Below are 21,551 nucleotides of genomic sequence, written 5' to 3'. Positions count from 1 at the left end.
CCTTACCGTAATTGGTTAATAAGGAGTCGAAAGTTACTAATGTTAGGGGGGTCTACATTCTTGGGTGATCCCTTATCACTAGGCGTTAGGGGGAGAGGAATCCTGCTGCTTTCTGTGACATCGCGAGATTTTCCTAACGCCTGACCCTATCTACTACAATTATCCACCACGTGCAACCTGGTCCCTGAGCAAAGACAACCCCACAAATGGGTTTGTCTTTACTCAAGGCAGAATTGATCCACACAGTCTTCCCTAACAAACCTCTGATATATACCACTGGGACTTTGTCTCCTTCTATTACATTCAGGGACTCAGTCTGGGCAGGACCTGCTCGGTTGGTGGAACCTCGGGTGTTAACTAACCAGGTGGCCTTTGCTAAATGCTGCTCCCAATTCTTGAAAGATCCCCCACCCAAAGCTTTCAACTGGGTTTTTAGTAGTCCATTTTACCTCTCCACTTTTCCTGCAGCTGGTGCATGGTAAGGGATATGGTACACCCACTCAATGCCATGTTCCCTAGCCCAGGTGTTGATAAGGCTGTTCTTGAAATGAGTCCCGTTGTCGGACTCGATCCTCTCAGGGGTGCCATGTCTCCACAGAACTTGCTTTTCAAGGCCCAGGATGGTGTTCTGGGCTGTAGCATGAGACACAGGGTAGGTTTCCAACCATCCAGTGGTGGCTTCCACCATGGTCAGCACGTAGCGCTTGCCCTGGCGTGTCTGCGGCAGTGTGATGTAGTCAATCTGCCAGGCCTCCCCATACTTGTACTTGGACCACCACCCACCGTACCACAGGGGCTTCACTCGCTTGGCCTGCTTGATGGCAGCACATGTCTCACAGTCATGGATAACCTGAGAAATACTGTCCATGGTTAAATCCACCCCTCGGTCTCGTGCGCATTTATAGGTGGCATCTCTGCCCTGGTGGCCTGAGGCATCATGGGCCCATCTAGCTAGGAATAACTCTCCCTTATGTTCCCAATCTAGGTCTATTTTGGACACCTCTATCTTTGCAACTTGGTCTACCTGCTCATTGTTCTGGTGCTCCTCATTGGCCCTACTCTTGGGTACATGGGCATCTACATGGTGGACTTTCACAGGTAGCCTCCCTACCCTGGTAGCAATGTCTTTCCACTCATCAGCAGCCCAAATTGGTTTTCCTCTACGTTGCCAGTTAGCCTTTTTCCACCTCTCCAGCCATCCCCACAGAGCATTGGCTACCATCCATGAATCAGTGTAGAGGTAGAGCTTTGGCCACTTCTCTCTCTCAGCAATGTCCAGGGCCAGTTGAACAGCTTTGAGTTCAGCAAGTTGGCTTGATCCACCTTCTCCTTCGGTAGCTTGTGCAACCTGTTGTGTGGGGCTCCATACGGCTGCTTTCCACTTCCGGTTCATCCCTACAATGTGACAGGAACCGTCAGTGAAAAGAGCGTAGCACGTTTCCTCTGGTGGCAGTTGGTTATAGGGAGGAGCCTCATCAGGACATGTCACTGGTCCTTGTTCCTCTTCATCTGTGACACCAAAATTCTCACCTTCGGGCCAATTTGTAATGACCTCCAAACTCCCAGGGCGATTCAGTTTACCTATACGGGTGCGCTGAGTGATGAGAGCAATCCACTTGCTCCATGTAGCACTGGTGGCATGGTGAGTGGAAGGAACCTTGCCTTTGAACATCCACCCCACCACTGGTAGTCGGGGTGCCAGAAGGAGTTGTTCTTCAGTGCCTATTACCTCCAAGGCAGCCTGGACTCCTTCACAGGCAGCCAGGATTTCTTTCTCTGTTGGAGTATAGTTGGCTTCAGACCCTCTGTAGCTTCGACTCCAAAATCCCAGTGGTCGACCCCGAGTCTCCTCAGGCACCTTCTGCCAAAGGCTCCAGGACAAGCCATGGTTCCCGGCTGCAGAGTAGAGCACGTTCTTCACCTCTGGTCCTGTCCTGACTGGGCCAAGGGCAACTGCATGAGCAATCTCCTGCTTGATCTGGGCAAAGGCTTGTTGCTGCTCAGGGCCCCACTGGAACTCGTTCTTCTTGCGGGTGACCAGGAAAAGAGGGCTCACAATCTGACTGTACTCAGGAATATGCATCCTCCAAAAACCTATTGCACCCAAGAAAGCTTGTGTCTCTTTCTTATTGGTGGGTGGAGACATTGCTGTGATCTTGTTGATGACATCTGTAGGAATCTGACGCCGTCCATCTTGCCACTTTACTCCCAGGAATTGAATCTCACGAGCTGGTCCCTTTTTAATGGCAAAACCAGCTCCCAGGAGGATCTGGATGATTTCCTTCCCTATCACAAACACTTCTGCAGCTGTGTTCCCCCACACAATGATGTGATGAATATACTGCAGATGTTCTGGAGCCTCTCCCCTTTCTAGTGCAGTCTGGATCAGTCCATGGCAGATGGTGGGGCTGCGCTTCCACCCCTGGGGCAGTCGGTTCCAGGCGTACTGCACTCCCCTCCATGTGAAAGCAAACTGAGGCCTGCATTCTGCTGCCAGAGGAATGGAGAAAAATGCATTGGCAATGTCTATAGTGGCAAAGCACTTTGCTGCCTTGGACTCCAGCTCGTACTGGAGCTCTAATATGTCTGGCACGGAGCACTCAGTGGTGGAGTCACTTCATTCAATGCACGGTAGTCCACAGTCAATCTCCATTCTCCTTCAGATTTTCGCACAGGCCAAATGGGGCTGTTGAAGGGTGAGTGGGTCTTGTTGACCACCCCTTGGCTCTCCAGCTCTTGGATCATCTTATGGATGGGGATCACAGCATCTCAAGTGGTTCTATACTGTTGTCGATGCACTATGGAAGTGGCAATTGGCACTCGTTGCTCTTCTCCCGTCAGGCATCCTACTGCAGATGGATTCTCAGAGAACCCAGGCAAGGTGTTCAATTGCTGGATGCCCTCTGTCTCTACAGCAGCTATTCCAAATGCCTATTTGAGTCCCTTTGGGTCTTTGAAGCACCCACTCTGAAGGTAGTCTATGCCCAAAATACATGGGGCCTCTGGGCCAGTCACAATAGGATGCTTCTTCCACTCATTTCCCGTTAGGCTCACATCAGCTTCCACCAAAGTGAAATCCTGGGATCCCCCTGTCACACCAGCAATAGAAACAGACTCTGTCCCCACATGTCTTGATGGGATTAATGTGCATTGTGCACCAGTATTGACCAAAGCTTTGTACTCCTGTGGTTCTGATGTGCCAGGCCAACGAATCCACACAGACCAGAAAACACGATTTTCCCTGGACTCTACCTGGCTAGAGGCAGGGCCCCTCTAAGCCTGGTTATCCTTCTTTCCCTGGTCGTATGTTTTGGATGTTCCTTCGAGGGGATCAGACATGTCATCATCATCATACCTGGCCGTTCGGCTACAGGCAACTGGAGCTGCTTTCCTCCTGGTGGCTTCCTTCAGTTCACACACCCGTCATGCCAGAACAGCAGTAGGTTTCCTATCCCACCTTCTCATGTTTTCCCCACAACCACGCAGGTAAAACCACAGCTCAGCTCGTGGGGTGTACCTTCTCTCACCATCTTGGAAACGTCTGCCTTGGATACCAGAACCTTGGATCTGTACTGCTGAAATTTGGAGAAGGTCTTCTTTAATCTCCTCTCTAAGCTTCTTATGATTCTCCTCTATCTTATCCTCTAAGTTCTGCAGACGTGTTTCTACCGCTGCGATTCTGGCATGTGTTGGGCCATGTACAGCATCTGCATATCCTCGGAGCTTCCTTGCCATCTCAAGCACAGTCTCATCCCTCTCATCCCTCTTCATGACGGCTAAGGCAGAAGCATATTCATGTGGCCCAAGTCGTACGAGTTTTCGCCACATCACAGACGTGCATGGTACTAAGTCTGGGTTCCTAGTTGTTACATCATCTGAGAAGATAATCTCTGCCACTGCCATTTCTCTCAGGTGTTGGATCCCTTGCTCTATTGTCTTCCACTGAGTTTGCTGCATATAGAGATCGTCTGCGCACAGGTATCTTTCTGCTACGCTTCTTAGGACCCGTTCCCAGAGGCTGTGAGAGTTAGCCCCCCTCATCATACCTTGGTCTATGACAGGATCCTGTGACAGGGATCCCAAATGCCTGGCTTCAGTGCCGTCCAGAACTGTAGCCTCGCGTGCAGCATTCCAGAGACGGACAAGCCAACTAATTATGGATTCATCAGAACTTCGAGTGTAGTCCTTCCATAGGCCACGAAGGTCCTTCACGGAAAAGGACTCAATATTTGCATCTGATCTTTCACCTGCTGCTTGGACTCCTGATTTTATGTCAGGAGGCACTGAGGTTCCTTCTCCTTCATCATCATCATCATCCCCTGGTCGATCGGTCTTGTCCGTGCATTTCCCACTTCTAGTTCTGGTAGCAACAGCCATGGGTTTAGATGCTGGCTTCGAGCCTGGGCTGTTGGCTGCAGCCTGAGTCACCGGGATAGTTGCCGATTTATCTCCCTGCCCCCCTGCCTCTGTCTGCTGCCCGACAGGATCTAGCAGTGAGCGATGAGCACAAGCCAGGGCCCAGCTCACTGCAATGACTTTCCTCTCCTTAGGCTCATCCTGGTACTTCTCTTTCAGATATTTCCCCACCTCATCTGGGTTCTGAATTTGTTCATGGGGAAAATCCCAGACTATAGGGTCAGAGAATTCCTTCAGGATTTGGCCCATATCCTCCCATTTCCCACACCACTTAGGATTTTCCACACCGGGGTTTACTCCTGAGTCAGGGGTCTCATCAGCCCGTCTAGAAATCTCAGCCCTCATCCTAGAGAAGCAGCAGGCTGTGTAGAGGAAGGTTACCAGATTGAATACCAGAAAGATGGTTTCTTTAATATTGAGGGGAAACTGAACATCCTTCACTAGTGATGCAACTGATTCATAGGAGAAGGAGGAAAGCAGAGGCTGAAATGCCTGATCCCCTGCTGCTCCTGCAACAAACTGGATGCATAACCATAGCCATGAACCATTCATACCTGGAGCAGACCCCAGCATGTTTATAAACTTCTTCCACATTATTGCCACCAAGCCCAGCAGGATAGCTACTCTGATCACTGCCCCTCTGATGTAAAAACTACGTATTAGGGACAATACTAAAGCTATTTCTGCATAAGAAAATAAACCTAGGGACCAGAGAGGTATTAATATCTCAAAAAACCCTAGGGACCAGAAATGCATGCAAACCTTCACCCCAATAGACATTATGAATTCAAAAAGCATGGCTATTAGCTGATTAAAAGGAACACAGAGTAATAGCAACCGAAATGCAGTCAAAACAGGGTTTTTCCACTCTCTCTCGAGCTCCACATTGGGCGCCAAGATTTTGTCCTGGTTTAGGGCAAATTTGTTAAAGAATCTGCAAAGGAGGGCCCCTCCGGAAAGCAAAACCCACACGGCCTCTCCCCCCAACTGGTTTGGGAAAAAATTCCTTGGAGAGAGGTGGAAAGAACCTGTTTATTTCAGGCACAGCACCCCCCAGCACACAAAATGAACAATACCCGATGACACCGCTCTGAGAAAGATGACAAAATCAGAAAGTCTCTTTCGGGGGTGGTTGCTCTGTTCTCAGTCCCTCTGGCGCTGGGCCAGCTGCTGCAGCCAAACGGTGTGAATCCTCAGCGTTCCCAGTCCCAGTCTGGAGCAGGTTCAGATGGTCACAGAAACAGGAGAGGAGAAACAGTCCGGGAAGGAATTTGGACTCTTTAGCTAGAACTAGCTAATAAGCAGAAGCAAAAGCAAGAGCAGAAGCAAGAGCAGAAAAGCAAGCAAGCAAAGCAGCAAGCTGAAAGCAAGAAGTGAAAAACAGCCCTATGTACTGCCTGTCTCTGTGTCCCTGATAAGAGAAACCCAAACACAACTTCCACTCTTCAGAGTCGGTCTTAAAGGCGCAGAACAGATGAATGGGGATAAAAGCATCATAACCTCACCCCAGGACACCCAGGGAGGAGAAAAAGCATACATATAAGGGAAAAAGGGGAGGAGGAATTATATAACCTAGAAGATTGACAATATAACTGGCAGGACTGTGGCGGGAAAACTGAGGCGGGCAGAACCATTTTACACAAAATGGGGGGGAGCAGATACATAAAATGGGGGAGGAATTAAATGAACTTCATGAACACACTACAACATTACTGATGAAGAGCAACAAGAACCAGTGACACTTGCTGAAGAGGCTCCTCCCTATAACCAACTGCCCCCAGAGGAAATGCGCTACGCTCTTTTCACTGACGGTTCCTGTCACATCGCAGGGATGGACCAGAAGTGGAAAGCAGCCGTATGGAGCCCCACACGACAGGTGGCAGAGGCTGCTGAAGGAGAAGGTGGATCAAGTCAACTTGCAGAACTCAAAGCTGTTCAGCTGGCCCTGGACATTGCTAAGGGAGAGAAATGGCCAAAGCTCTACCTCTATACTGATTCATGGATGGTAGCCAATGCTCTGTGGGGATGGCTGGAGAGGTGGAAAAAAGCCAACTGGCAGCGCAGGTGTCATGGTTTGATGCTGGCACAATGCCAGTGTCCCCATGAAAATATATGCTCCCTGGTGTCTGCTGTGAGATGTGACCAGGAATAAGCAAAGCAGGCCCCCACTTAGAAATAAAGAAAAGAAACCTTTATTAACTAAACTACAACTCTAAGTAACAAGAAGCACACAGGGAAAATGAAAACTTTGCAAAAACATTTCCTCCCCCTCCCACCAAATTTCCAATACATCTATCACCCAAATCACCAACTCTTGGTCCATCACCACCCTTTAGGTAATGAATTCTCAGTTCATCAAGGGGATCGGAGACCTTCACGTGCCATAGGCTTCCCCGGGAATGTTGGAGAATTTTGCTCAGACATGGCTTGAAGGAAAAAAAGAAGGCCATGAAAATATACAGCTGACGGAAAAGTAAAAGGCAGCTGTAAGCAGCAAATTCTCAAGCCTGATCCTGTAAACAACAAAATTCTCAGGCACGTTTCTGTAAACAGCAAGAGTTCTCAGGCTTGTCTTCAATAACAAGTAAATATTTGTCCTTGGATGGTAATGGGAAAGCAGAGTGACAAACATGGAGGCCTTGAGAACCGTTCATAACAAGATGAGAAAAACAAGTCTTGGTCTCAATAACAAACCACAGGTATTGAAAACAAAAGGAGGGGTTGGTGTGTAATCTGTAACCAATGATGAGCTCAGGTTTTGCAATATGTATGAACTTAATTAACACGGTTATAAAATGTGCATGTTGGATCAATAAATCAGAGTTCGATGCTGATCAAACGATGGGTCGTCTCCCTTTGCTTTCTACACAGGAAACACCGCAGAAACTTCGTGTATTTCCATGTCACTCGTGGCACCGCCTGGAGAACATCTGCAAACGTGACCTCTTCCTTTCATGTCCAGTGCTCTCACCACTGCACATGGACCAGAGCTGCTTCGAGGGTTGTCCTTTTAAGGATGCTTTGTCCCGTTCCAAAAAGGGCACAGTCTCACCTTTGGGACACCTGTGCCCCCCAAATGCGTCTCGGTGCTCTTCTACCCTTCCATCCTCGGGCCAGGCCTACCTCACCCAGCCCCAAACCAGCCAGGAGCTGGGCAGGGGAGGCCCGACCTGCTTCCCTCGTTGGAACCCAAGAGAGCTTCCCCTGGGAGTGCTCTGCTTTTTAACCCCTGAGTTCTCAGAGGCGTATCCAATGTCCCCAGTGGCCAAACCAGGTGCCAGTATTCAAATGGAGCACCTATTGGCCTGACCACTTCATATCCCAGAAAACTAACTTCCTCTCAAACCGTGACATCTATATAATCTCAGTCCAGTTTATCCCAGTCTGTAGGAACCCAGTCCATTTGATCCCAATCCATATTTGATCCCAGTCCATATTTGATCCCTATCCATACCTTACCCTAGTCCATATTTGATCCCAATCCATAAAATCTGTCATATTTGATCCAGGCCATATTTGATCCCAGTCCAAAGTTGATCCCAATCCTGATTTGATCCCAGTCCAGTTTATCCCAGTCCATAGTTGATTTTAGTCCATATTTGATCCCAGTCCATTTTTTATCCCAATTAATATTTGATCCCAGCCCGTATTTCATCTCAGTCTATATAAGCTCAGTCCAGTTTATCCTACACTGTAGGATTCCAATCAATCATTGATCCCATTCCATATTTGATCCCAACCCCTATTTGATCCTAGTCCATGTTTGATCTCAGTCCGTGTTGCCTTGCACACATTCCAAAAGTCTGGAATTCCAGCTCCCAGCCAGGAAAAGATGTTCCCACCCTTGAAGGGAAATGGAGCAAAATCCTACAGAGACATTTCCCTGCCAGCCTTCAGGACTTCAGCTCCTGGGACTGGGAATTAAAATAACAACTGGGAAATAAAATAATAAATAATCAGGGGAGGGTCTGGGGGATAGAGGGGTCATCTAAATCAGGGCAGGGGTCAATTAAATCAGGGAAAGGTCAACTAAATCAGGGGAGGGTCTTTGGTGGCAGGGGTCAATTAAATCAGGGGAGGGGTGAATTAAATGAGGGGAGGGTCTTTGGTGCTCACTGGGGCAATAAATCAGGGGAGGGTATTGAGTGGTACCAGAGGCAATTAAATATAGGGAGGGTCTCTGGTGGTGCCTGGGTCAATTAAATCAGGGGAGGGTCTCTGGTGGTCCGTGGGTCCAGCGAGACACTGAGACAGAAACAGAGCAGGCAAAGAGAGGCAGGAGAGAAAAGGGGAGACCAAGACAATGAGCTGAGAAGGCGGCACTCTGCAAACAGAACTGCAACAGACTGAACATGAACGGGAGAGAAATCAGTAAGTCTCAGAGTTTTATTTGCTGTCAAATACATCCCACACACCCAGCCCCACACAATCTCCATGCCACCACTCTAATTGAGATCCCAAAACTCTAAATCACCTCCCAGCCTCATCTCAGCCTGATGGATGCGGAATCGAGTGAGTTTGGCATGGGATAGAATTTTCTGAGTTGGGTTTGAGCTCTTTTTGGGGTAAGATGGAGCTGTTTTCACTGGGATTTGAGTGGTTTGGAGGTGACAGATCAATCCCTCTTGCCTATTGCAGTGGAAAGAGATGGAGAATAGAAAAAAATTAAGGTAAAATTACAAGTAGAAGCAGCCAGGTGTGTTCCCAACATGGATTACAAGGAATGTCAGTGACCAGGGCTGTGCCCAAAGTGCCTCCGCCAGTGGGGGATGGAGCTGGAGCAGTGCACAAAGCTCTGCCCGCACTCGGGGCGCTCGCAGGGCTTCCCTTAGTGGTGCCTCCGTTGGTGTTGGGTCAAGTGAGAGCTGTGTGAGAAGCTCTTCCCACAGTGGGGACACTCGTAGGGCCTCTCCCCAGTGTGGATGCGCCGGTGGGTGATGAGGTTGCAGTTGTGCTTGAAACCCTTCCCGCAGTCAGGGCACTGGAAGGGCCTCTCCTCTCTGTGAATCCGATAGTGCAGGAGGAGATGGGAGCTGGTCTTAAACCCCTTCCTGCATTTATCACACTCGTAGGGCCTGTCCCCTGTGTGGATGCGCTGGTGGGTGATGAGGTGGGAGTTGCGCGTGAATCCTTTCCCGCAGTCGGGGCATTGGAAGGGCCTCTCCTCTGTGTGAATCGGATAGTGCTGGAGAAGATGGGAGCTGGTCTTAAACCTCTTCCCACACTTGGAACACTCATGGGGCCTCTCCCCAGTGTGGGTCCTCTGGTGCTGGATCAGTCTGGACCTCTGGCTGAAGCACATCCCACACTCGGAGCACTTGTACGGCCTCTCCCCAGTGTGGATCATTTGGTGAACAATCAGGCTGGAGCTCCAGCAGAAGCTCTTCCCACACTCCCCACACTCATAGGGCTGTTCCCCAGTGTGGATCCTCTGGTGCCTGATCAGGCTGGAGCTCCGGCTGAAGCTCTTCCCACACTCCCCACACTCATAGGGCTTCTCTCCAGTGTGGGTCCTCTGGTGCCTGATCAGGTGGGAGCTCACGCTGAAGCTCTTCCCACACTCCTCACACTTGTACGGCCGTTCCCCAGTGTGGATCCTCTGGTGCACAATCAGGTCGGAGTTCCACCTGAAGCTCTTCCCACACTCCACACACATGTGAGGCTTCTCCCCATCATGGAGCTGCTCATGGAGCACCAGCTCCGAGCTCTGGCTCCGTCTCTGCCCGCCTTCCTGGCCCAGGCTGGCTCTTTCCCCCTCAGATCCCCGCCAGCTGCGTTTGCAGCCCCTCCTCGTGCGGCATCTCCGGGGCTTTTCCTCCCCGTTGGCTTCCTGCGCCGTGGAGCTGCTCAAAACGGCCTCTGCCACCAGGTTCTGCCGCAGGCATTTGTCCTCCCTGCTCTCCATGCTCAGCTCCTGCTCTGGGGAACGAAGGACAAGGACAGGATGGGATTTGCTTCCGTGCCACAGGCAAGGGCAAGGAGATCCCCCCAGGCCTGAGCTGCAGCCAGGGCCATTCTGGGCTGGGAGATGGAGCAGCACAGAGGGGAAAGGGGCACTGACTTCCTCCTCACCTGCCTCAGTGTCCTAGAGCATCTTCCTCTTCCTCGCAGCCTCCCAGGCCTTGGCAACGGGAAATCCTGGTTTGGGGAAAACAAGGGATGAGCGTGTTTTCAGGAGCACTGGGGGGTAGGACGGTCGGGACGGACGGAGACGAGAGAGTTCTACAGCCAGGACGTGGAACTCGCGGTTTATTGCAAAGGGCCTGGGTGCAGGGCCCTGCTGGGAGCTGCCAGGCACAGCTCGGAGCAGGCCCGAGAGAAGAGAGGGGTAGAGAGAGTGAGAGGGTAAGAAAGTAAGACACGCAAAAGCATAACACAGTAACGTTCCCATTATACACAATAAATTTTCTTCTGTGTTGAATATTCTATTTCTCACTAACCAATCTAGTACAAGATACAAATCCTAGGGCATTCACATACAGCCTGTAAGAGTCATTACATCACCATATTGTGTTACATTTCAAACCCTAAAAACTCGTCTTTGGACCCCTTCTGCTGAGCTAGTAGAGTCTGCTCTGAACCTTGGATCTCTCGGCAAGCAGAGGGAATTTTTTCATCAAAAGGGGATTACCTCCAGTCGGGCCACACCATTGTTTTCCAGTTATTCACTAACTGAGGTATCTCAGAGCTTGCTTTCATTTCAATCTTCCTTATACTTTCTATATTCTCAAAGTCTTTTGCCAGACAATCATATTTATAAGGCTTTCCTGTTTCATCTTCCCCAACACACACTGAGTTTGAAGCTCCCTCTGCCCAAGTCCATCTCTGCAATCACTGGCCACCTGGGCTCCAGAAAAACCTCCCTAACACCCAGATTCAGTTCTGAAAAAGCCTCCCAGGAGTTCCCCATCCCTGGACCCTCCCCTCTGGTGTTCAGGGAGTTCCCCCCGTCCCAGCTGCTGGGGGTCACGCTTGGATTGGGGGTCCCCCTTGTGCCCGGTGCCCACCCTGCCCAGGCTGCTGGCAGTCCCAGCAATGCCAAAAGCTCCCCCTGCTTCGCTCTCCCCACTTCGGGATGCCGGGGCTGCTTGGGCTCTCGGGCTCCCTTCTCTCCTCATTCTCTGCTCTGGGCTGCAGCGGCTCCAAGGAGTCCCCCCTGCCCCTCTCCAGGCTCTGGAGGCTCCCGCCAATGGAAGCACTCCCCGCTCTCTGGGCTCCCCCCTTTGGGCTCCTGGGGGACACAGGGCTCTGCTCCTCCAGGTTGCCTCTGCCAGCAGCTGCCACTGCCACCCCTCAATGTTCCCCCAAGGGGCCTTTCCTGCTCAGGCTTGGACTGCTTCATTCTCCAAACATCCCCCAAAAGACCCAACCAAAGGACATCACGGGATATCTGGGCCGAGCTCCCCCTCTCTGTTCACAGGCGCGACTGGGGGGACGATGATCCGACAGATGGGGGCTGCGAATTCAGGCAGGAATCCACGGCGTGGTTCCCTCAGCTCAGCCTTGATCCGCCTTTGTCCCTCCTCTTCCTCTTCTTCCCACTCCTTCTCTTCCGTTTCCCCTCCTCCTCCTCTTCCTCTGTCTTATCTCCACTTCCTCCTCCCCCTTCATCCCTGCCCTTCCCTGCCTCCTCCTCCTCCCCCAGCAGCATCCACTCCCTCGGTGCCCCGTTCCCGCAGCCCTCGCAGCCACGGCAGGAGCGGGGATGGAGCCAGGACAGGTCGGGATGGGCAGCGCGGGGCTCTCGGCTGCTCCAGCCGCTGTGGGCAGGGGGAACCCGGCCCGAGCCAAAGGAGAGGAAAACTGGTAAAACTGGGGGCACATCACAAAGCTAAGGATGCAGTAGAAGATGGAGATAAAAGAGTTATGTTAATAATAACTCCAAAGGAAGAAAAGCTGGAAATTCCAAAGTTTAGGGAAGCCGAGAGAAAAGAATTAAACAAGATAGGAAGTGAACAAGAGAAATCAGGGAAATGAAAACTTCTTGATGGAAGACAATTTCAAAATAAAATGTGCGTACTAGGAAAATATTAGAACACTTGCATCAGAAAACCCACTGGTGTACTCAAGCGTTGTGTGATCATTTTGAAAGGAACTATGCGTGCACTGGGATTTTTGGAGTAGCAAAGCCAGTAACTGAAAGAGGCTTAATTTTCCAAAGGAGAAATAAAAAGGTGAAGAGAAAAAAAACATTTGGAGGTCATGAGTTAGCTGGTTGACCATTTCATAGTATCCATGCAGAAGTTTAGATTTGTTAGGCTCTGGATATATTCGTACAAAAAATTCCATTTAATCTAGAAGAAAGAGAATATGTCACATGTTAGACAGGAGATTTTAGGAAAATAAAAATGTTTCAAGTATCAGAAACACCAGAGGGGAAAAAAAAAAAATGGGGGAAATGAAAGGGAGGGGAACAAGAGGAAAAATCTAAAAGAGAGCGGGATCCTCTGCAGGTCTTGCCCCCTCCGTTCGCGGCCCAGGCGCCTGTCCCGGGTCCCAGCTCGCTGCCCGCCTCAGCTCCGCCTGCCCCGGTTTCCATCCCAGGTGCGGCCTCACTGCCCAGGGCAGCTCCACCTGCCCCGGCGCTGTCGCTCAATTTGTGTGCCCTGCTCCCACTGCCTGGCCCGCGGCCGCTCTGCCGCCCATGCTGAGGAAGATGGGGGTTGCTCTGTCCTGCCGCCTGCTCCGAGGTCACCGCGCCCACCGCACCCAGGAGGGGTCCCAGCCATCCCATCCCCGGCAGCCCTGCCCGTGCCACCTGCGCTGGGCACCACCACTGCTGCCGGGCTCTCCCACCTGCCTTTGCTCTGCCGGCAGCTGCCGGATCAGCCGCCATCAGCCATGTGGGGGCTACCCACGCTCCGCCTCGGGCTCCACAGGAAGATCCCCCTCTGCCGATTCCGGCAGCAGACCCTGCCCACACTCCCAACGAGCCTCGGCGGGATATCCTCCCCTGACCCCGTCCTGATCTGAGTTACGTCCCCTTGGTAACCACAGCTCCGGCTGTTCAGGGAAACTCTCTCTCTCCACAGGAAGCACTATATCGAAACACTAGCAGCTCAGTTAAAAGGCAGCCCTCTCCAAATTCTTTCCACAAAAACGGGAGAAAGTCTATAGAAGGTAAAAAAGTGAAAGAGTTAGATGAAGGGATTGCTCTATTTCCGCTCAGAGAGGTTCCCATGGGAGGGATGCGCTGCCCCGCCCCGCGGGAGCCACCAGCGCCCCTGCCGGCCGTGCCCGGAACTGCACCCAAGGGGAAAGCGCCGCAGCCCAAAGGCCGGGACTGGGTCCGGGCTCTGTTTGCTGTCAGTGCCGCAGCTGTTGGTGTTTGTTTGCTTTATTATACACACTAGTAAAGAACTGGTATTCCTATTCCCATATCTTTGCCTGAGAGACCCTTGATTTCACTAGTCTAAAAATGAAGAGGGAGGGGTTTGTATTCTCCATTCCAAGAGAGGCATTTCTGCGTTCTCGAGCAGACACCTCTCTTGTAAAGCAAGACAAGCACCCAGAGGCACTGAGGGGGCTGCAGAAGGGGCACAAGAAGGCCCTGCGGCACTTGGGCACAAAGGCACAGCAGGTGAATGCAAGAAGGGAGCAGCAAAAGGCCAAGCTGAAGGCAAAGGCCAGGGCACAGTTCCTACAGCCCCTGAGGGATCAACCCCAGGGCCCAAGGGGGCCCCAGCACCCAGGGCACGGCTCGGCCACAAGCACCTGGCAGAGGCATTGCCCTCCTCGGCAGGGGAGAGCCCACCCAAACAGCCCCTGGCAAGGAACCAGGGCTCCAGCTGCAGGGCACAAGGACACTGCAAGCACAGACAGCAGCACCCTCAGGACCAGCAAGTCCACCCCTTGATGGACATGGATTGGCAGGGCTCTCACAGCTCCCATCACACCAGGGACCCTCCACACTGGTGCCCTTGAGAACATTCAGGGTGGGTCTGCATTGAGAGGAGGCATTTTCTGATGGACACAGGGGCCTCTCAATCCACTCTGAATCTTAAACCTAAAGGGGAAAATAGTAAAGGAATATTTCAATTTTTAAGGGAATGAGAGGGAAATATAAGCAGGTATGATTTGTTCAATCACTATTAGAAGCTGTGGGGGACAGGTTTGAAATAAATGAATTTCTTTTTCTTTCTCCTGTGGTTGTAATTACCTAGGAAGGAATTTGAGTGCTGGATTTTAATACTGTAAAAGGGGATACAGAGGCTAGTTCTGTCCTACCTTTGTGCCAAAATCTGACAAGGCCCATGCTGAAGTGAACCCAGAAATGTGGGCAGCCCCAGGGAATGAGGGAAAATTAGATACGGAGCTTCTACAAATTACTTTAAACCAACCAGGACAAGCAATACCCTGTTCCAAGAGAGGGAAGGAAGGGCTCACAGCCTGGTATTGAGTCCCTGTTAAAGGCAGGGCTTTTGGATCCAGGGATGTCTCCCTACAACACTCCTATCCTGCCAGTCAACAAACTGGATGGATGGACACGAGGAGGAAACACAGAATTTTCAAGTGTTAAAATGAAGATTAACTGAGGCAGCTGGTCTGGGCCTTCCAGACAAAGAAAAAGAATTTGAATTATAGGTGGATATTAAACAGGGTCTTGCCAAAGGAATTCTTGTGCTAAAATGTTTAACCCTACATAGGATATCCTATAGTTCAAGTCTGGCATCAAGTTAAAGGTCTGACAACCAAAAGAGCCTCTACATGGATGAGCAGGGCTCGGTTATTACAGTATGAAACTTGTTCAATGACACAGGAGGATTCAGAACTGAGGACAGGGCAAGGGTTTAACCCAGCCTCCTGTGTGAACAGCCTGGAGAGGGGCTGGCAAGGAACCCAGGACTGCACTCAAGGGACAGAGCTCCAGACCCAGGCTGGGAGAGATTGATGATTGGACACTCCCTGGCCTGAGGGAGAAAATGTGTTTGTGGATGGCTCTGTAAGGGCAGCCGAAGGGAAAAGAGCTACAAGACAGGCTGTTATTAAGGAAGGGCAATCAGACACAGCGCAGATCACCGCCCCATGCTCAGCTCAACCTGCACAGCTGTGGGTGCTTGTGAGAGCCTGGCACTGAAATGCCCTGAGCAGGAAGGCTTCAATATCTTCTGCTGACACCATGGCACCTAACAGGGGGCAAAAGCAATTCTCACTGCTTCAGCAACCACTGGAGCAGATATCAAGGCACATTCTCCCACAGGAAGCTGGGCTGGCACAGAGCCTGCCCTGGCACTTTGCTGCTGCCAACACCCAGCCAGGACATCGGCTCCTGCCCAAGGAGTGCAAAGCAGCACCACTGGTGGCCAAGGGGCCCATGCCAAGTGTCCCTGAGGCCAGAAACAGCCGCCAGCACAGCTCAACACGGGGGGACCCCTCAGCCTGGCCTCAAGGGCTCTGAAGCCCCGGAGATTTGCACTTCCCGCCCGCAGCAGGAGGATGGGAGGCCGCCCCTGAGCCTGCCCTGAAGGCAACGCAGCAGCAGCCAGGGCTCCACAGCGGGCCAAGCCCCTGCGCCTGCCCACAGATCCTCGCCTGGAATCCTCTGCAATCCTGGCCACCCTCCTCTGCCAGCTCCAGCCACTGGGGCCAAGCCTTGCTGCCACTGCTGCAGCTTCAGCGCTGGCTGGGCCTGCACTGCCACAGCTGCTGGGGAACACCACGGCACAATTCCACTCTGGGGCTCACTGACACCCACACTCTGGGCTGCCTGCCATTGCACTGCTGCAAAGTGTACCGAGTTTGGTTCTTTTAAACCTTATTTTTCTGCTCAGAAAGGTTTCTCTACTCAAAGGTTTTCCACTGGAAAAGGAATTTTAAAGGTTTTATTTAATGGGTGTTGCACCACTCAATGGAGATGAGTTCAACATCCCAACAGACTGGGAATAGCCCAAAAGACACCCACAGAGATAACGACCAGCAACAAAACATCAACATTGCCCAGCAGCAAACAGCAACCAACAGCTACCCCAGACACTTCCCCGGCAGAGCTGGAGACACCTGGGCTGGAAAAGGCTGAGAAGGAAATCCAGGAGTGTGGAGACCGAATTCACATCAGAACATCAGAGGAGAAGAAATCTGGGTCCAACAGGAAACCAAATACTAAAAACCTACACATAATACTTCTGACTTGTAAATAGTTAATACTTTTTTAAAAAAAAGCAGATGCGGGGGGGGGGGGGGGGGGGGCACATGTGACTCTCCAGATGGCTGCCCTGGAAGAGAAACTCCATTCCAGGCAGCCTCCAGAGGAGCTTTAGAAATGCAAATGAACACTGCTGGGCAGAGCGTGGACAATGCACCTAGGTCTCTTGCCTGGGGTAGGAATCCTCCCTCTGCCCTCACCCCAAGCTCTGCCTGCTGGCACTGATGGAATTTGCACAGCTCGAGGCAGAGCCCAGGGGGAGGATATCTGACCCTGCAACAGAAACGGGTGAAGCTGCAAAGGGAAACAGAAAATGGAGAATGTTGGGAAAACTTCACTAAAACTAATTGGGGGGAATCTTCCCTCTGCCCACTCCAACATGTGCCGTCACTGTCTGTGTTATAGAGGATATATTAGAGCACTGGGGATTTTTTGCTACCAAATATTCAGGGAAATCAGTTGGGAATCCAAGGATTTGATGATTTAATTAGAGCAAAGTAGTCAATTGATGCAGCCCTGGCTGGAGAGAGTGGCCAAAAATGAAGAAAAGATGAATGGCCAGCAGAACAAATCCTACAACACCATGGACCAGCCCCTGCGAACCCGAACCAATTCATATCAGGAACCACAGAACCCATTTCTCATTTCAATGGCATCATTAGATTACAAGCTGCCCTCGGAATAACCAACCAGACAGCTCCAGCTCCTGACATTCCTGTTGACCAAGCCACTGAAGTGAGGAACACAACACTTAACCATGGGATGGGATCAGATCATCTGTTAGCAGAAAAAGGAAGAGTCTGTGGAAAATTAAATTACTCAAACTGCTGCTGGAAATAGGTGACAAAGGAAAAGTGGTGAAAAAAAATACATAAAACAACAGAAATAAAAACAGCTCATGTATTGGTCCAAACGTGCAAAGGATGGAAATGGGAAACGGTTTTGTGGCTCCCTGGCAGACCATGGCTTAAACGAATGCTGTTTCTCCTCTGATGTGCTGCACCAACTCTCATCTTTTTACCATGCTCCACACCTTGAGAGTGCAGCTCATTCAGCAGCTGAGCGAGGGGATGCAGGTGGCAGCCAGGCCTCTGATCCAGAAACGGCTACAGAAAGACAGGGAATGAGGGCACTGAGAATAATCTCAAAACCAAAGAGGACCCAGGAAGAAAAAACAGAGTCAATGAGTGAATCTGCTTGGAGATAGGGCCGGGGACTAGTAGATAAGGAAGTAATGGTAGAAACCATCACTTTTAGAAAATGTTAGAAATTGACACAGAAAGCTCCTCGACCTTCCAGAAGAGTAAACACTTAACAGTGCCGTGAATATCGGCTGTTATACAAAAGTGGGGATGCACATTAACACGGACATGCAGTTACCGGATCGGGAGCTCTGAACCTTCCAAGTACCTCAGCCAGAGGGCAAAGGGAGAGGGAGATGAGGCCGGGAAAATGAGGATAAAAAGGAGGCTGCGAACTACAACAATGGCAGAGAGCGCACGGCAAATGCCCCACGGCCTCTCCCTCAGCTCAGCAAAAAAGCCACTTTTACAGGACTCCGCTGTCTTCTCTGGGCACAGAAACCTCCGGCCACGGCAATTTCCCCGCACAGCCCCGGGCACGGGGCAGCCCCCTCTGTCCCAGCCACAGCAACCGGGCCGAGCCAGCGCTGCTCCGCCAGCGGCTCCTGCCGAGGCAGCGGCCGCAAGGAGACCGCGGGCAGCCGCTCCCGCAGCGCCCTCACGCCAGCGGCAACACGCGCCGGACACGGCACAACGAACCCGCCCGAGCCCCCTGCCGCCCCCGAGGCCCGCAGCCGGCCCCGAGCCCCCGCACAACCCAGCGCGGCTCCCACCTGCGCTGCGGCCGCCTCCGACCTCCGCCGCCGCCTCACCGCGCTCCGGCCGCTGCCGCCGCTCAAGGGCCCGCACAAACGCTCCGACAATGGCGCCGCTGCCCAGCCACGGCCGCCCTCAGCCCGCCACCGGGGCCCTGCTCCGCCCCGCTCCCACCAATCAGCGCGCCACAACCACGACTGACGGCACCATCGCCCAGTCCCAGCCAGGGGCGGGCTCTGCACACGGCACAGCCCCGCCCCGCGCTCCCAGGGCCCCCCGGGCTGCGTGAGGGCAGAGCCGGAGCTGAGGAACAGCCCTGGAACGGGCCCGGGCCCGAGGGGATTGAGCTGAAAACACAAACAAACTTCTCCGCACCTCCCGCCACGGCTTTCCCGGCACTGCGGCTCCGGTGGCTCCGGCTCCGAGGAAAGCCCTCAGTTTTCCTAACCCTACTTAGGCGCATTAGTGCACCGCTTTAATTTACCGCAAGAATTGGAAAACTGCCCAAAGCTCTGTGGATGAGTGGGGGAAGGGAGAGATTTCTGACAGAAAACTCCAAAATTGCAGAGCAGGATAATGAGAACTAAGTGAAGACCCTTAAATCCACTTTTCCTCCCATGCCTCCATTGTGAAAAACGCCCATCACTTAAAAAAAATAATTTAAAGTTTAATAGTAATAAAATTGTCATAAAAATAGTAATATAATTAGAGTAATATAAATTTGAACAATTAAAGTAGGACAATATGAGACAATAAGAAGTAAGTTACGGAGGACCGGGTACCTTTTCTGGGCAAAATAAGCCCGAAAAAGGACACCCATTAACAGAGGATTAACCCTTAAAAACAATAGCCTGTTGCATATTCATATACCTCATACATGATGCATAAATTCCATTCAAACAAAGGATTCTGTCTGGTCAGTGTCAATTTCTTCCTCCTAATACTTAATGGCGCCTTAATGGCTGAGCAAGGCGGGAAGAAGTTCGTTTCTTCTGATAACAGAACAGTAAATTCTCTTTCTCTGAAAGATTTAGGTGTCCTGTGCCTGCTGTCTGGTGAAAGTACCTCATTCCTTTCTTAAAAAATATCCCACATACATAGTTCCTACCTTAACTAGAAAACTGCATTTACCATACTGTTAAAATGTTGATACTGCCCTACTAATCACTGCAACAAAATACATATAGTATTTTATATCTGCATAGAGACATATAATATGCACTTTTCAAACTGCCAAGGTAAAGGGATTCCTTTAATCTCTCTAACCGCGATTAAAATAAATAAAAAGCCTGTCCTGTTACAGCAAAAAATCTGATATGCCCACAAACACCACAAATGGGGGTGGGGGTGGAATTCCTGGAATTCTTTTAATTTGCTTTAATGCACATAAATCACCACACTAGTTTTTCCACATAAAATGCTGCACTTGTTGCAAACAAAACCTTAAAATCTCACAAACAGAGCTATACAGTCCCAAGAATCAAATTACCACAATGCAGCCGAAAAAACCACACAGCTCTCCTGTACCTCAAGTCCTGGAAATCAACTTATAACAAGCTGTCTCTATTACAGCTCTGACAGCCCACAAACACCGGTTCAAGATAAAACCCTTCTAAAAGGGTGGCTTAACCCTTTTGACTCAGGCTCAAGCTTAATATACAGCTTAACACAGATGACACACAAGAAAAATTACCAGCTTGTTACAATTATAACTTTTACACAATAGTCAGCAAAATCGCACACTACACCAGATGAATCCAAAGTTGCATCTTTGCAAACTCCACAAGGACAGGGACCACAAAGGCACCGTGTTACAGCGTTTGATCCTCGCCTCCCAGGTCCCACAGGCAAAGGATTGGTTAACACCTGAACACAAAGCCTTATAAAGACTGGTTATACTCAAACACCAGGTGTCACAGCGAATGCTGCTACCCAAAACTAGAAAGTTCACACACACAAACCCACTGTGAAAGGGGTATTTCTCTCCACACACACAAACTCACTGTGAAAGGGGTATTTCCACACACACCAACTCAGTTATAACAACCTTAGACCAGCATTTGCCCTTACGACTGCTAGCCTCGGTGGCAAACTAAAGTCTCTATGCTGAAACAAATGGCAGCACCAAAAGCCCGAGCTCAGTACAACAGTTCAACAACTCTTTCTGCTGGCAACCAGATTTCAACTGCAACTTCATCTTGCAAGCATACTACAGAGGCACAAGCTGCACATGGGACATCTCCCACGACTTACCAAAGGGCCTCTCCTGACCACGCCTTACCCGTCACTGTTTAAAACTGTTTCAATTTTTAAACATACCATTTTGTCTGGAGTTTTAGTAGTCAGTGCTTCTTGTCTGCTGCTGGATGAACAGTCTGTGCAGCAGAAACCACTCTTCCAGGAATATCCTGGGGGTGCACCAAAGGAGTCCATGACCTGAGCTGGTCTCACAGCCCAGCAGAGTCTCCTCCTGGCTGGCTTGCTAACGGAATCATTAAAACTGAAGATCATGGACAAAGACTCTCTAACTTGTCAAAAGTTAGAAAGTTTTATGTTTATTACACCGGTGGGCAGCACAGGGGAGTCATTCTTGAAATGTGTGCCTGTCGCAGACATCTTTTGTGGAAATTCTTTTCCTTAAGATATTTCCTCCTGAGAAGCTGTGAGGCCTCAGGAACAAAATGTAAACATTGATTATCTGCTGCTGTGGAATGCAACAGGTGCATCTTTGACTGGCCCATGTTGGATGTCTGTAATTAATGGCCAATCACAGTCCAGCTGGCTCAGACACGGAGCCCGAGCCACAAACCTTTGTTACCATTTTTTCCTATTCTATTCTTAGCTGGCCTTCTGATGAAATCCTTTCTTCTATTCTTTTAGTATAGTTTCAACATAATATATTTTATAAAGTAATAAATCAAGCCTTCTGAAACATGGAATCAGATCTTTGTCTCTTTCCTCATCCAAGAACCCCTGTGAACACAGTCACAGATGGTGACCCTCGACTGAGGAAGAAATCATCACTTGGTGAGACCGAGACGAGCATTGCTACACTGGGTAAACCCCAAGTGTGTGGCATTGATGGTCACCTCACAAGTGACCACAGAAGTGGATTCTAGCCAGGAGCTGAAGAACTGAAGATCCTGAATTTGGAT

General features: G+C 50.6%; 2 protein-coding genes and 1 pseudogene across 4 annotated transcripts in view; 1 reads left to right on the top strand and 2 right to left on the bottom strand.

Moving 5' to 3' along the window:
- Positions 1-11,069, bottom strand: part of LOC132085561 (zinc finger protein 850-like) — a 221,297-nt pseudogene extending 210,228 nt beyond the window's left edge.
- LOC132085611 (class I histocompatibility antigen, F10 alpha chain-like) overlaps positions 1-21,551 on the bottom strand; it is a 777,359-nt gene that overhangs the window by 509,593 nt on the left and 246,215 nt on the right. The gene's annotated exons all lie outside the window — the stretch shown is intronic.
- The window catches only part of LOC132085575 (zinc finger protein 501-like), a 220,807-nt gene that overhangs the window by 171,918 nt on the left and 27,338 nt on the right, over positions 1-21,551 (top strand). The gene's annotated exons all lie outside the window — the stretch shown is intronic.

Source organism: Ammospiza nelsoni, chromosome 31, assembly GCF_027579445.1.
Source record: "Ammospiza nelsoni isolate bAmmNel1 chromosome 31, bAmmNel1.pri, whole genome shotgun sequence".
NCBI lineage: Eukaryota > Metazoa > Chordata > Aves > Passeriformes > Passerellidae > Ammospiza > Ammospiza nelsoni.
The sequence above is the reverse complement of the archived record's forward strand: the minus strand, read 5'-3'. Positions and strand labels throughout refer to the sequence as shown.